The sequence below is a fragment of the Tenrec ecaudatus genome, chromosome 2 (genome assembly GCF_050624435.1).
Source record: "Tenrec ecaudatus isolate mTenEca1 chromosome 2, mTenEca1.hap1, whole genome shotgun sequence".
In the NCBI taxonomy this organism is placed as follows: domain Eukaryota; kingdom Metazoa; phylum Chordata; class Mammalia; order Afrosoricida; family Tenrecidae; genus Tenrec; species Tenrec ecaudatus.
This window is the reverse complement of record NC_134531.1, coordinates 14,024,029-14,041,402: the sequence shown is the minus strand read 5'-3', so window position 1 is coordinate 14,041,402 and position 17,374 is coordinate 14,024,029. Positions and strand designations below refer to the sequence as shown.

General features: G+C 44.8%; 1 pseudogene; it reads left to right on the top strand.

Annotated features, from left to right (window-relative positions):
- The first annotated feature begins 638 nt into the window (after positions 1 to 638).
- LOC142439707 (keratin, type II cytoskeletal 8 pseudogene) overlaps positions 639 to 17,374 on the top strand; it is a 62,214-nt pseudogene continuing 45,478 nt past the window's right edge.

Below are 17,374 nucleotides of genomic sequence, written 5' to 3'. Positions count from 1 at the left end.
ATGCATTGGTGTGTAGCAAGAAGACCTCAGGACCGTGTCTTTGATCATGCCCTTGATAATCACTGATCATTGATGGTGGGAGGGAACTTGACTTACATCTAATGTATAGAATATGGCAGAAGCGATGTATGCCATTCCCATGATTATGTTATAATTCAAACACACACCTCCAGATAAATACATAAACATATACCTACGGATGCACATGTAAATATCTGTTGTTTATGCATGTCAATTGAGACATGTCAAAGAACTGCAGATGGCCTCGAAAACCTGCGGGCTACATGGACCTAAGGGTGGCCACCAGCCAAGAGCTACTCAAAATCCACCACTGTCAGTCCTACAACCCCAAGTAAAATAATGTACCTAGCTCCACCTAGAATAGGCTTCTTGGCTCCTTCTCAAACTTGTGTCTGGTTCCACCATTGCCTCCTATTAGCCTGCACCATATTGTCCAGCAGGGTAAACAAGAAGTCCTACACAGTGTCCTCTACTGGCTCCTGGTTTTCAGCAGCTGTTCCTGTGCCATCAGCCCATCTTCCTTCTCCCAGGGGGGCAGTAGCAGCAGAGTCCAGGTCAGCCTAGGCACTAGCATGTGTATGATCAGGGGCCTCGGCTGGGAAGATTTGGGGGACATCATGGTCACTATGGTGAACCAGACCCTGCTGAGCTCCATTAAGCTAGAGACAGACCCCAATATTCAGGCCGTGTGTACACAGGAGAAGGAGCAGATATAGACCCTCAACATGTTTGCCTCCTTCAAGGATAAGGTGTGACTCCTGGAGCAGCAGAACAAGCTGCTGAAGCCCAAGGGGAGCCTTCTGCCACAGCAGAAGATATCTCAGAGCAACAAGGACAACATGTTGGAGAGCTACATCAGCAGCCTTAGGCAGCAGCTAGAGTTGCTGGGCCAGGAGAGGCTGAAGTTGGAGGCAGAGCTGGGCCACATGCAGGGGCTGATGGAAGCCTTCAAGAAGTATAAATACGAGATCAACAAACAAACAGAGATGAAGAATGAATTCATCCTCATCCAGAAGGACGTGAACGAACGAAGCTTATTTGAACAAGTCCCCCTGGAGGGGCTGATGCAGGAAATGAACTTCATCAGCTAGGTGCATGAGGAGCAATGTGCGCTGCAGGCCCAGAGCTCAGACACATCTGTGGTGCCGTCCATGGGCAATAGCTGCTCCCTGGACACAGATGGCTTCATTGCTGCGGCCCAGGCCCAGAACAAGGAAGTCGCTGACCACAACTGGGCTGAGGGTGGGCGCCTATACCAGATCAAGTATGAGGAGCTGCAGGCACTGGCTGGAAAGCATGGAGATGGCCTTGGCCGCACCAAGACTGAAATCTCTCAGATGACCTGGAGCATCAGCAGGATCCAAGCGAAGATGGAGGGGCTCAAACGCCGGAGGGCTTCCCTGGAGGCTGCCATTGTTGACGATGAGCGGTGGGGAGAGCTGGTCATTAAGGACACCAACAACAAGCTGTCTGAGCTGGAGGCCACCCATGTGGGGCCAAACAGACAGGGTGCAGCAGCTGCTGGAGTACCGGGAACTGACGAATGTCAAAATGACCCAGGACATGAGATCTCCACCTACCACAAGCTGCTGGAGGATAAGGAGAACCGACTGGGACTGGAAGCAGAATATGAGCGTCCACACAAAGACCACCTGTGGCTACTCTGGGGGGGCTGACCTCAAGCCTCCCAAACCCTGGCCTCATCTACAGCCTGAACACCATGCAGCCCAGCTTCGGCTCAGGCGGGACCTCCTGCTGCACCAGTTCCACCAGGGCTGTGGTGGTGAGGAAGATCAAGTTCCACAATGGGAAGCTGGTGTCTGAGTCTTCTGATGGCCTGCCCAAGGGAACTGCCCCCCGTGACCCCTCCCAGCCTGGCCCTGCCCTTGCCTGCCCTGGAGCATCTGGAATAAAGGAGCTGTACAGGGGCTCAAAGGGAACAGGGGGCATGAGGATTGGCTCAGGGTTCAGCCCACCCTGCCGGAATCTACTGCTTGGGGAACCCTCTTTGCCCCTTTCTAAAATAAAGCCTGAGGCAGCTCCCTTTCCCCTGGAGAAACACACACACACACACACACACACACACACACACACTGCAGCAGCTAACAACTTGAGAAGGAGGTGTTGGTGGATTCATGGTACAATTTTACTCTCCGTGCTGGAGACTCTGGTTTCATCTCTGGCCAATTCACCACTAGACACTGAGTGGATTTCCCGGGAGCTTCCAGATTAAGAGGGATTTTGAAGAAAGGCATGGTATTTCTGAAAATCATCCGATAGAACTTCTACAGGTCATAGTGCTGGGATGCACAGTGATGCTGGGCATGGTGGAGGACCGAAGCAGTTTTCGCTCTATTGGTGCATGGAGTGGCCATGGGCCAGCCTATCCTTACAACAACAACGTGGGAGCGCTTCAAAGAAGATCCTTCCCCAGTCGAACCTTCAGATGAAAACACAGACTGGTTGACATCTTGATTGCCGTCTCCTGACCCTCTAGACAAAGCTGTCCCTGGACCCCTAACCCACAGACGGTATGAAATAAGAAATGGACATGTTGTTTTAAGCTGTTAAATTTATGGTCAATTATTATGCAGCAACAGAGAACTAATCTGAGTGTTATTAGTCACATCCTTTCATTTTTGGGGTTTGGTGATTCAAATATAAACAAAAATGCTTACACTGAAAATATGAGTTTTGCCATTTGAGGGGAAATTACCGTGGACTGCTAAAAGCACAAACCGATCTGTTGTAGAAGTAAGGCCAGAGTGCCCCATGGAGACAAGGATGGCGAGACTTTGTCTAACATAATTTGGACATATTATCAGGGGAAACCGGTCCCTGGAGAAGGACATCTGTTTGGTAAGGGGGAGGGGCAGCAACAACAAGGATGGCCCTCACGGAGAAGGACTGACACAGTAGCTCCAGCAATGGCCTCAAGCAAAGGAACGATTGGGAGGATGGTGCAGGCCTGCGGAGGGTTCCCTTCCCTTGTGCATGCAGTTGCTATGGGCCGAACCGACGGGGTGGGATCTAACAACAGATGTTGTAATAGGAAACTAGTCTGAGTACCTTTAGTCACACTCCTTTCACTTTTTACTATGAGGACTAAACTATGAACGCAAACGCTTCAAGTGAAACTGAGATTTGCCATTAGGGACATTCATGACATTATTCATGGGGCTTCTGAGTCCCTGCTGTAAGTTGTTTCCTCTCGCCTTCTAATGTCGTATCTAATGGATCTATAAGGCGTCTCCAAGGAACTATTATGATCTGCCTGATCTAATTATGACATGGTGCTATTCTCATGAAACCACTTTATCATTATCATGATTTTAGTTTGATCATATGTGCTTGGGTCACCAAACACTCTCTGCCTTGGTTAGCATGCCATTGACCTCTGTAAAATGTCTTATTATGTGCCATTTCATGGGATTTGCTTCTTGAAATCAATGTTATATTGTGTATCTGTGTGCATTCACACACACACACACTCATGCTTCGGAGCCCTGGTGGCACAGTGGGTTAGGAGTTGGGCTATGATTTGAAAGGTCAGCAGTTTGAAACCACCAGCCAATCCTTGGGATAAAGAAGGGTCTTTTTACACCCATGACTTTCAGCCTTAGAAATCACAGGGACAGTTCTACCCTGTCTTTTAGGGTTCCTATGAGTTGGAACTGGCGTGATGGCAATGAGTTGGTTTGATATGTGTGCATACTATGTCTCTATGTTATCATCTATTTTCTATCTATCTATTGATGGTCCTATCTATGTACATGGGGCACTATCCTGATAAAATTTTAGAACAAGATAGTGATCAGCACTAAAAGGCTGAGATGCGAAGAGAATGTGTAGTGCCTTTTTTAAAGGTCTTTGAGCAGCTCTATCAACTTGTGGGAAGCCTGTGTATTGGTCACTCAGAACTGGTAACCTGTGACAATAGCTCTCAGTAGTTCTGAGTGCTCAACGGCTAGCTGAAAGGCTAGTAGCTTGAACCCGTCCAAAAGCACCTCAGGGGAAAGACCCAGAAAGCTCCTTTTGAAAGGTCCCATCCAGTCCTGAAAACCCTGTGGGGTACCTCATCTCTGCACACACAGGGTCACCACGAGACAAGGTTGACGTGACAGCAACTCCTGGGAAGAATGTCTGCCGTTCTCACGGCCGTCAAACGTTGTCTGGGAAGCATGACCTCTTAGGGTCATGAAACACAGAGTCAGAGTGATAAAGTAAAGCAAAATCAAACAAAGATAAATAAGGCCAAGAAGTGGTTTTTACATGAACATCGCACCCTAGCATGGAGTGTCAAGACTTTTTGGCAGTTCCGAGGGTGTCTCAGAGAAGCTCCAGGGCACAGCGTGTCTCTTTCGAGCATGCAGCAGAGGGTCCGGCAATGCCTGCCTCTGGGGAAAGGGGACATACTTGATTGCAGAAGCTATGACTGCTGTTTTGAGCAAGTATTTTATGCTCAGGGCACATTTTGTCTTCATCAAGTGTACACAGTAGATTGTGATAAAATTATGTAGCTAGCTCATAGCGGCCCTGAACACTATTTCCTGAACTGTATGGTTTTATAGAAGCAGACAGCCTCATCTTTCTCCAAAGAGAGACTGATGGCTTTGAACCACCAACCTGGAGGTTAGTAATCCAACATTTACCCAACAGCACCACCTGGGCTCCTGAAGCTCTCTATTAGTATAATACCAAAGGCCAAGTTTGTTGCTATGGAATCAAGACTGACACATTGCGATCCCCTGTGGGTTTCTGAGACTGTTACTGTTTACAGGAGTAGAAAGCCATCTTTCTCCCAGGAGCTGCTAGTGGTTTCAAACTGCTGACCATGCAGACGGTTTCAAACTGCTGACCATGCAGACCGCAGCCAAATGCATAACCACTACCCTGCTAGGGGTCCTTATTAGTATAATACCTTTTCTTATTTCACCATGATCATCAAATTCACCCGGTCCCAAATTGTGTCATCAAAAACTTAATGAGCAGTACAAAATCCAAGAAATTCCCAAAGCTCCTGTTAAAACAGACACTGTACTTTTCGACACCAACAAAGCAACAAACCTGGAGGACCTTCAGCATGCCATTGGTGCTGTTTACAGATCTTGCCTCTGAACACAACAGTGCTGCAGGCTGTGCTTGTGCTAATCATACAGGTGCATCTTGCTGATGGAGCCTGGGAATGGTATCCTAGGCAGTCCTCACTTTACACAGTTCCCTGTTCCCCAAAAGATGCGCACATTGGAACTATGTCCACTTTGCGTGTCTACTAAGGCTTAGTCTGTATCAACCGTGAAGCTCACAGGACAGGAACCCAGCTAACATGTACACATACTTCACGCGGCATGTTCCGGTGAATCCGTTTTGACTCTTAGTGACCACCTAGGACAGAGTCATAGCTAACAGTTGACCCAGGGGGTTTCTAAATCCGTGATCCTTATGGACGCTGATTGCTAGACCTTTTTGTCCTAAAGAGTGTCATTCGGTTTAAACCATCCACCATCCAGTTAGCAGCCAGGACCGCCTTCCTGTAACTTAGCTCACAAGCGATCAGAATCACCCAAGAATCATCTGATTCAGTAGCTTCCGTGCCATTTGACTTCGACAGAGGAAGCCTGGGTTGTTGTTGGTAGGCCTTGTTGATTCCCTTCTCACTCATGGCAACCTTATGTACCCTACCCTACTGCCATGTCACAGTTGACGTTTGAGCCCATGGTTGTGCCAATCTATCTCAGGGAGGGTCTTCCACTACCTTGGTGAGCAGAAGTGAAGTGTACGACCAGGTTGACTGGCTAAGCTGCACTCTGTAACCAGTCTGTGATCCATCCCTGTAAGGCTAGCTTCCCCTAAAATTGCCAGGAAAGACAGAATGCCCAGCTGTCTGCAAAAGCACTTGAAGGGTTTGGACCAACTGTTATTTCCATCTTTTAAAAGGAAGGGCCTGTGCTCACTGCCAGGAGATCTTGGTTTAAAAGTAGCAACAAAAACAGGGAAAGGAAAAATCTGCCTTCCAAAACAGTCCAGCACAGGGGGACAGTAACGCTGGGCCAGGCCCATTCCAAATCACGCAGCACGTAGCTGCCCTGTTTTACTATGTATCATTCATTGGTATCTAATGACACTGGTGGGTTATACCTGTAGTTACTGATGGATGGGCATATTTCATGGCAGAAGGGTAAAAGGGCAACTTAGAAGGAGCCTCTAAGCCTCAAAAACATGTTTGAGAAAGTCTCAAATTAGAACGAAATGAACACTTGGTTGAAAGTGTGTTTATCAAAAGTTTAGCATTGAGTTTCAGTTTCTGCTCCTGTCCATTGTTTGCGGGCTTGCTAATTGCTATTTTTACTTGTCAGAACCATTCGCTCAGCGTTTGGAAATTTCCAGTTCCCCACATCGGATGTTTCAAAGCAAGACTCACTCTGTCGCAAGCAGAACCGCACACACAGCTTAGGAACTCGGAGGGTCTGGTTAGCATCAAAGCCAACTAATCCCATTTGCCAAGCCTCTATATGAGGAAGGGTTCACCTGAGATGGGAAGCGAGTTGGCTGGCATCTCCTAAGTGTCCGCGCAGAGTTCGGTCTCTCTTCTGAATCTTCCCTTTTGGAAGGGTGTATTCAAACTGCACTGCCAGCATATAGATCATTCCTGGGACGAAACATGGAAAAAGGCAAGGGGAAAAAGTTGCTTTCTTAGGCAGATTTTTGGTAATTTCTCCCATTTTTTTTAGTTCCTTTCTTGTTATTTCAATATGTTGTTACAATGAATAAAAATATGGGGTGAGGGGGTGGATTTACAAGAGAAACAAATTGCAAGCAATTAGATTTACCAGTTCACCACGAAAGATAACATATTCAGCATATATTGTTCCAGATGATGGTAGCCCGAAGGGAAAATTGTTGTCGAAATAACAGCAACAAGAAATGTGTGTTTTCTTCTGCTGCTTTTATCTCTCTCTCTGACTCAGACTTTGCTCACCAGATTCCAAAAGACTTGCCTACTTCTAATCTTACCAACTCATTTAGAAAGCCTTCACCTGGGACCGAGGGGTTTCACTTGAGCACGTCCCCTGTGTCCTCTTGCTTCCTGGACCAGCCTTCTCTCTCCTGCATCTGACTCTCCCTTCTTCTCCTCTGCTCCAGCAGCGCAGAGGTGGACCAAGACAACCCCTTGCCTTCTGTGAGGAGAGGCGTTGGGGTCAAAACCCATGTCAATGGTGCCACACATCCCGAGTGTGCAGCAAGTTACTTCCATCCCTACACACACACACAAACACACAGAATATATGTTCCAATCCTAACCCCCTAGTCCCTGTGACTGAGACCTGGGTTGGAATTCGTGTCTTTGCAGACGTCATTCTGTTCCTGAGAGGTCATCCAGATTTGGGATGACCCTAATCTGGTGACGTCATTCTGTTCCAGAGAGGTCATCCGGATTTGGGATGGCCTTAATCTGGTGACAGGTGTCTCTATAACAAGTGGGACATTCGGACATGAAGACACAGAGAGAGAGAGAGCGCCACGTGACAACAGAGGCAGAGGTTGGAGCGATGCATCATTAAGACCAGGAGCACCAAGGCTCCCTAGGAACCATGAGGAGCTGGAGAAGGCAAATTAGCACCCTCCCTCCGAGGCTTGTCTGGCCATGGCTGTCACCTGGATTTCAGACTCCCCGCCTTCAGGAACACATCTCTCTTGTTTTGAAACCATGTGGTTTGTGGGGCCTTCGTACAACCAGGAAAACATTGCCTGGGGTCTGGACTGTTCTTTCTCTGTGGAGGCTCTGGGTAGCAAGAGGAACCAGGAAACCCAGTTGCCCTGGGTTGCTTCTGAGTCATAGCGGCCCCATGCGTTTCAGGGTAAGGACTGGGCATAGGGTTTCGAAGGCTGTTTTTGTTTGTTTTGTTTTGTTTTCAGGAGTAGATCACTAACTCACTACGCTTTATGACTAGCCGAACTCCAACCCCTTTAATTCCAGGAGGGCTAAGTCCAGGCCTTGGTCCGGAAGACTTTTCTTCCTATGGGCTCAGGTGGAGCACTGTCTATGAGACATCACTGGAGGCAGGGTATGTTGTTCATCACTAATTTGGGGACCAACTGTTCCCATTCTGACTCAGAGTTGCCCTGTCTAGGGGTTCCAAGACTGTAAACCTTTTTTATTAGTTGGGACTTAATGCTTATAACCTATCGTTCCGTATTTCAATCATGTCGAATAGAATTGTATAGTTGCTGCCACCGTTTCATTCTTTTTCTATATGGACTCCTTGACATTGCTTCCTTTCCCCCATAACCACCACTGTACATCCCTGTTCCCAAACCCTTGCTTTCACTTGCTTTCCTCATAGGTTCACAAATCCTGGGTTTCACACACCGAGAAACAGAGAAGCATGTAACACAGCTTCAAGAGGGTGACCGTCATTGACGTAACATCTCTGAGATGCACTCTACTATGAATGATCAAAAACAACACAATACGAACCCCAAATCAGAAAGCTTTGGGAACCAGAGGGGTACAGCCTGCATCCTAGGGGAGCTCTGCTGACAAAGCTTCAGCCAGAGCAGGTAACCTCGTCTTTCTCCTGCACAGTGCCTTTGGAGTTTCAACAACTGATCCTGTGGTTACAGCCCAATGAGTAGTAGGTTAAAACAATACTATTTTAAAATTTAAACCATTTTATCAGAACATAACCCACATACAATACAACTGAATAGTTCAGTCACATCAAGAAGAGGTGTACAATCATCACCACAATCCATTGTAGAACATTTTTCCTTTCTTGTACTCATTGTCATTAGTTCTCCATTCTCCACCCCCACCCCATACTTCCAAGGAACCATGAATCCAGTTACTGTCTGATAGATTTACTTATCCTTGATTTCATATACAATAAATATACAAACAAGCAGCAGCAACAACTTAATAATAACAGAGTAAAACCGAGAAAAACCTTAACTTAAAAGAAAGTCAAAAAGATTAAAAACTAGAACAAGTTTAAAATGGGGCAAGAGGGCGATCAACTGATAAGGTGTTAAAGTTTAACCTAACGGAATTTACAACAATTCACCTTCCAGTGCACTCCTGATAGCAAGGCTCCCTCTGGTCTGTGGTGTATGATCTGAGGGCATTCACTGAAGGCTGAATCCACATGTATTTCTCCCTTCCCTTTGTTTTAATTAACAGAAACAACTTTTAAGTGTGTCAAAAGGGAGCACAATGATGAGACATTACATTTTGACCTAGCTATATCTTCCATAATCCCCTTTACAGTGTCTCTGTCTGCGAGAAAGGTTATTCACACCCCTTGACCATGGCCAGACCATGGTCCATGCAACAACACTGCCAATGCATTTAGGGCTTCCGCTATCATCCACAGCCTCTGCAAACAAGATGTGCACAATATTAATGTGGTTGGATTACATTTCTGTGGGTCCGGAATCCAAAACCAGGTCCATGGGACGAACCCAAAGTGTTGGCAGATCTGTGTCCCTTAGAGAGACTCTAGGGGGTAATGATCTCTTCCAGCTTCTAGAGCAGCGGTTCTCAACTTGTGAATTGTGACCCCTTTGGGGGCCGAATGACCCTTTCACAGGGACCACCCAATTTATACCTGTAGCAAAATGACAGTTATGAAGTACCAATGAAATAATTTTGTGGGTGGGGGGTCACCACCACATGAGGAACTGTATTAAAGGGACATGGCACGAGGTAGGTTGAGACACACCGTTCTAGAGGCTGCCTGCATTCTTTGGTTTATGACCTTTTCCCCTACCCTCAAAGTTAGCAGCTTAGCATCTCCTCCAACCACTGTACCCGTCTTCCCATCTTCTCTCTGCCTCTGACACTCCCACCCACCACTCTTGTGAGGACATTGGGCCGTAAGGAACACTCAAGATGATCTTCCCATCTTAAGACCCTTCACTTCTAACAAGACACCTTTGCTGTACATATTCACAAAATCAGGGGGGTAAGATGTGGACAGCTGGGTGGGAGGCTATGATTCAGCCCTGAAGAGGCCCCACGTTGGTATAGAAATAGGTCATTAAGGGCATAGCTTTGATTGGTTGGCCTTCAGGCTTCTCATCCCCCAAGTCTGCACCCATTGAAGTGAGGGCCATGTTCTCTCCCAGTTGGATTCATACCAGCACCTGGTCCTCAGACAATGTTATACAGGCATGAGGGTCAACTGCGTTCATGAGGCCCTGGCAGTTAAGGCATCAAGTATTTCTCGGTGCTTCACTCTGCTGATATCTGAAATATTCGCTCAACTTCATAACACCCCAATGTATAAACCCTCCACTGTTTACACAGAAATCTGAGAAGCCAAAGCCCCCCTCTCTCCTCTGAGACTGAAAAGTGCAGAGCAAGTTGCTGCACTTCATGACTGTCACCTTTGGGAAGGAGATCTCCAGGTCTTTCTTCCAAGGCACCTCATTGTTGCTGTTAAGTGCCCTCCTGTCGGTCTGACTCTTGGCAACAGAATGAGAAGCTGAGGGGCCCTGTGACATCCTGACAATCCAGGTGGTTTCCAATAACAACCTTTTGGCTGGTCACGGACAGAGTAACACTTTGTGCCTCTCAGGGACCCCCTTCTAACATGAACTAGTCATTTATGAATAGGTTATATATATTTTTTAATATTTGTCCAGGAAGGTTTATTCCCTTGAAAGCTCTCCTTCACCAAGAATGTCATTTCAGGCCAACCTCAAGAAGCCTACAAAAAATGCATGTGTCTGAAGGCACCGGCTAGGAACAGGTTAAATTATTTAGACAGGAGACTGCTGCCGTCATCACACAAAGGCAACTTTTTCTTAGCCTGGAAATATTCATCAATAAAGTTACCTGTTGATTTATGATTAATACATAGATATGCATATATATATGAACATATACATGCATGTATAAAGTCACACAAGTATCATCACACTAGTAACTTTAGGGGAAGAATACTGAAAGCAAACCTACAGGATACTGAAATACATTATTTATATTAACTATGCAATTTTCAAAAAATATATGTTTACTATTACATACACTCAGTATTTTTTCAACAGGACAACGCATTTATTCTATTAAAATTTTATTATTTTAAGATGAATAGAAAGCAGATTTGTCACAAGTAGTTCCAGATTAATGCTGATGCTACTAATAAATAATAGTAATAAGATCCTTACATAAGTAGTGTGCACGGCGCTCCAGTCTCTCAGTTCCATTGGCTCCTGCACAAACCCGGAATGTTGAGTGGAGGCATCACCTCCTCTGCATCTCCACTCCTGGTTCTCCAGGTTGTCTTAGACGGATGGTGTCCCAAAAACTAGAGACAAAATAATGCCCTAATCCCTGCTGCCCATGAGCACGACCTTGTTTGGAAATAGGGTTCCTGGTGATGTTATCCATTTGATTAGCATGGGGGCCTCCTAAAGTAGACTATGTCCTAATCCCATCTGAGTGGTATCCTCAAAAAGAGGGAAGTAGGACACAGAGAGAGACAGAGCAAGGAAGACCACGTGAAGATGAGGAGTTGTCTAGAAGAGGAAGAATCCTAGGCTACCAGAAGCTGGAAGAGGCAAGAAAGGACCTTTCCCTGGAGATTTTAGAGAAAGTAAGGTCTACCGAACACATCAACTTGGACTTTTAGCCTCTAGACTGGGAGACAATGCATTTCTACTCCAATGAATTCCTCCATGTGTGGTTCTTTGTTATGGGAGCCCTCACTAGATATATTACTATATATATAACCTATATATATCTTATATAACATAATAAAATAACATATTTTATATAGGAAATATATAATAAAATAATAACACTGCCATTGATTTGATAATGACCCTGCAGATCAAGATAGAATCACACCTATGACAGGTTTCTGAAGCTGTAACTGTTTAAGGGAGTAGAAAGCCTTGTCTTTTTCCCAAGGAGTGACTTGTGATTTTGAACTCTTGACCTTGTGGTTAGTAGACCAACTCGTAACCACTAAGCCACTAGGGCTCCTATGGTAGCCCTAGGAAACTAACATGTAGGCTAATGATGGAATGGCTGACTACATATTTCTTTCAACTTTTGATTTTAATGAACTAATTTAGTATTAGGTGTAGCAATGGCACACCCATTCCAAGCCTAGACTCCCAGTAGAAAGACATTTTTTGGTCCAATCTTTCCACCCTAATACACACACACACACACACACACACACACACACACGCAGAGTTACTGCAAGACCTAGGAGAACCTTGGTTTTGTGATAAAATTATCTGGGAAAGAGATTGGAGAACATAGTTTAGGAAAGACCTAAATCTCAGGGTAGAGAAACAGAGTGCTGGGCGCAAAGGTCTGAGGTTCAAACTAGGCGTCCAGCACATATCTCTGATTAACAACAAACTAGTACCGCCAGCAAGACGTTCTCTGCGAGATCAGAGGGACGTGAGCCACCCAGAAGAGAACGAAAGCTGTATGGGCCGTATCTTCCTTTCATGTTTCACGTGAGGAGACAAAGACCAGGATCAGAAACCTCAACACATTCCTTACGGCTGTTTATTAATAATGGATGCTCATTCTGGAAGGAAGGCCCAGTTATTTGTCAGACATGGACTATGAAAAGCTACATGTGAGGGCATCAAGAAGGACCAATATTGTTAGTTTTATGCATTCAACCCATTATCTCAGAGCCTCACTGACAACAGTTCAGCAAGATAGTCTGAGACATTCTGAGGACTCCCCACCTACGGACCATCGGTAGTATAAAAAAAATCTGGGTTGGAGAAAATACAGACAGAAGGGCTCTTAGATGCAAGGATGGTGAGACTTCATCTCACATACTTTGAACATGTTATCAGAAGCGAACAGGCCCTGGAAAGAACATGATGCGCGATAAAAATCGAGGGTCAAAAAAAGAGGAAGTTCCTCAATGAAATTGGTTGACACAGTAGCTGCAGCAATGGGCTCAAACATAGTAACAATTGTGAGGATGGCGCAGGACCAGTCAATTGTTTGCTCTGTGAGCTATAAGGTCATTGTGAGTTGGAACAGAGGCCAGAACATCTAACGACAATCAACAACCTATTCCTAAGGTCTCAAAGAGTCCCGAGAAGGTTTGTCCCTTGAAACCGACCCTGTTGGATAGCTGGTGGTACACTGATCTAACATATGGTCCTTTCTCTTCTTGTTTGAAACCAACTTGTATGTCACAGATGACTCCAAGTCTGTGTTGGGGTTCCTCCTTTGATAGCCCCTGAGACCAGTGTTGACATCTGAAGGGTAAGAAATCTCAAGGGCTTTGAGGAAGACTAGGACTCCTCTCTCTCTCATTGGAGTTTTAACTTTATTTATTCACATAGGGTCTCCTGAAAACAACTTTTGAAGACATCATCAATACCATTACCAGGATGTCTGAGGGTGAGGCAAAACTCGTGGACTGTTGAGATCTCTTTGAAGGATAATTTCTGCCAATCTTACAGGTTTGAGTCAGAGACAACGTGGAAGCCAAGGAATTTCACCCTCGCAAGTTCAAACATTCACAGTAGCTTTGGTCTGATTACCACTGAAGTCCTTTGGGATGAGTGCTTCAGCCCAAGTTAGTAGGTCAGATTGCTCTCATAAACTATGGTATCAAGTGAGAATCTTAAAAAAATATTGACCTTTAGAAGTCTTAAAACAGTCCTCGATCGAAATGCCTTCTTCAATTATTTGTCTTTTCTTCCCCTCGTGTTGAAATAGACAGTGGTTTTCCTGTTGAAAAAATCAAAACCAAACCCAAATCCATGGAGCATAGCGCTACTCTACAGTAGACCCACAGGGTTCTCATAAGGCAAAACCAACGGACTCGCACCTGGAGGCCATGGTTTAGGCGCAAGGTACTATTTCTTGCCTGGCCATGACTTCCTAGAGCTTCCCGTTGGATTGTGAAATCTGTGGGAAGTATTAATCATGGTTGTTGTGGTTCTGACATCATGACAGAATGACGCACTACCAGGTTTTACACCAGCCTCATGACCCTGGTTATGTTTGGACCCAAGGCTGTGGTCACTAAGTCACTCTGTCTCTTTGAAGGTCATTCCCTTTGTCTCCGACCCTCTATTTTACCAAGCACGAGCTCCTTTTCCATGGACTGGGCCCTCCTCATACTATGTCCAACGTTTGTGAGACCAAGTCTCCTGTCCTGGCTTCGAAGAAGCCTTCTGGTTGCACTCCTCCCAAGACAGATTTGTTTGCTTATGTTACTAATTAAACAAGTAAAACTATTAATAAACTCAACCATGTGACTTTGGGTCCTCTACTAGGACCTTGATTCTTGTGCCCAAATTAGGAAAGCCAAGGAAGTCGCTACTGGTGGAGCCCATGTCCTGGGAAGATTCACTTGTATTAATTCCACAGGACAGTGTGTGTGAGTTTGATGGAGCTCACTGCATTCAGTGGCTTGCCTCTAGCCTTACAGGACCCTTCCGAGGCGATGAGGGCTTTCCATGGTGAATGAAATGAGAAGCGTTTTCTGCCCACGCTGAAAGGTTGTGATCTAAGAAAATGGAACACGGCCGGAGGGGGAGCGGGAAGTCAGAAGAGGGGCCGAGCGCATGTTGATAAGCGTCTGCTCCATTTTCAGGATCTGTTCCATATGTAAATTCCTAGTGTGAGGTTTTTATTGGGGCGTGGGGATCACAGAAAATGAGTGACGCCTCGTGTGTCAGGAACTGCGGAGCAGAGAAAAAGTAGCAATGCTGCGAGGTGAGAACAAGAGTTTGGTTGCAGCCAGAAGGGACCAGGAGAACACGAGCCCCCCGGGATGTAACCGATTGAAGGGGAGCTTTGGACTTCCCGCAATTGGGGAATTAAAGCCAATTTGCTTTTTCTCTAATTCAGATGATGAGGGGGCTTCAGCAGACATTTGACTTACACGCATTTCAGAAGAAAGCTTTGCCTTTGAAGAAAGGATGCTCTGTAAGCTTTCTGAGGCAACAGGTGTGTCCTCCCTTGATAAACATCATTTTGTCATAAGTTCCAGGGTGGAAATACTAAAAAAAAGAGCATAAATAAAATAAAAAATCAAAAGTAGAAAAACCATTTGAGAAAATCAATAGGAGAAAGAGCCAGGGATTTGAAAGGATCATTAAGATCAAGAAACTCCCAGCAAGATGGGGAAAGAAAAAAATAGGAAAAAACACAACCTATTAATGTTGGGAATGAAACAGTGCCTTACAGATCCTGCAGGGAATAAAGGAGTGCCATGAACAACTTTATACACATAAATTTAACAACTTAGATGAAATAGACCAATTCTTCAAAAACACACAAAGCCAGGCAGTTCATCCAGGGTGAGAGCAATCATTTGAGTAGGTGTGTGGTGGGATTCATGGTTGCTATGAGTCAGAATCCACTTGATGGTAGTGAGTACAAATTGTGAAAACGACTTTGGTGCTGTGGAGTAAGCTCTGGGTGCTACCTGCAGGGTCGGTAGTTCAAACCCACCAGCTGCTCCGCAGGAGAATTACGATGCTGTTGCTCTGTGAAAATTCACACCCTCAGAAACTCTATGTAGAGCTGCTGTGAGCAGGACTGCTCTTTGATTTTAGAATTACTAAGGACATTGGATTTGCTACCTAAAACCTCCCCACAAAAAGAATCTCCAGGCTCCCATGACTTCACTGGAGAAGTCTGCCAATCATTTAACACCAGTTCTGCAAGCTATATGCCAGAAAGTTAAAAAAATATATCCACTGGCTTCAAGTCAATCCCAACTCATCATATACTTGTTGGGTTTGTCAATTAGACGCTCCTGGGTAAGGTTATGAATGGAGTTTAACTTCTCAATTGTTTCACAGCCTGATGACAGCTCCTTGGGGTTATAAGCTTTTTTTTTTTGCATAAGAGAGAGACTGAAGAGAGTCCAATCCCTTTTGGGTTTTTATCTTTGGCCAGAACCAGATCTTGCTTCTGGCTCCTTGATCTCCTTTGTATTGCCTTCCTATCCAGGACCCACCAATGACGACCAACAGTGGATTCATTCAACTAACTTCAGACCTCTGCCTCCTATGCCCTTCCTGTCTCTGCTCCATCATTCTGCTTCCACCAATCAAGAGAAATCTGGCTTGAACCAGACTGGATATACCTATTTCTACAACTGTGCAAGCCATTTCGTAACAGAACTCTCCTTCCACATACAACACATACAGGTGCCACTGCTTTTGCTTCTCTAGAGAACCCAACCTAACACACAGAGTGACCCTAAAGAGAGTGTCCAATGCTGACCCTCTTTCTCGGGGAGGCTTGTGGCTGTGAATCACTGACCTTGTGGTTAACAGCCCAACCCTTGGTCAACATTGTCTCCAAGAGGGGGAATGCTTCTCAATTCATTTTATATAGCTAGCATTCACCTGATACCAAAACCAGACAAAGAGATTACACACAAAAAAACTGCTGACGAATATCCTTTAAAACTATAGTCTGAAAATCCTTTACAAATATGAATAAATAGAACTTAGAAATATATGAAGAAAGAGACTATGTACCATAGAAAAGTACAATTTATTCCAGGGCTGAACGGCTGTTTCACTATGGAAATCTCTCATTGTACACCACCATAACAATAGGCTAAAGAAGAAAAAAAATCTCATGATCTCATCAATTGATGCAGAACCAGTGCTTAACAAAATTCAACCATTATTCGTGATATAAAGTCTCAGAGAAGGAGGACTAGAGGGCACTTCTTCCCTGTGATAAATTATCTGCCAAAAAACCTACAGCTAACATTTATACTTAATGGTACAAACACTAAATATTTCCCACCTCAAAGAATCTACACTTATCACTCTCTGTGAACAGAGTGCTGGAAGTTATAGTTCATCTAATAAAGCCAGAAAATAAAATAAAAGGCATACAGATCTCTAAGGAAGAAATAAAATTCCTTACATAGAGATAATAACCTTTCAACAAGTGGAGCTGGAGCAATTGAACATTCACATTAAAACAAAACAAAATAAAAAATCTGATCTAAACCCCACACTTCATACAAAATTTAGCTCAAGGTGGACCACAGACTTATGCAAACCACAAAAACTAGCAAACCTTAAGGAAAACAAAGTAGAAAATCTGTGGGGTTTAAAGTTAGACAAAAAAAACTCTTAAGCTTGTGCCATATAGGAAAGAAGTGATAAATTAGATTTTTAAGAACTAGAAGGGTTTGCTCGGTGGATGAATCAAAAGACTGGGAGAAAATATTTTCAAACTATATGTCGAACAAAGATCTAATCTCTTGAATATATAAAGAACTAAAAATGCTAGATAGTTGAAAATAATCTAAACAGTATTGAATAACCTATAGGGACAGCAAATAGAATAAGGGTTTGGTGGGGAGGGAAGCTC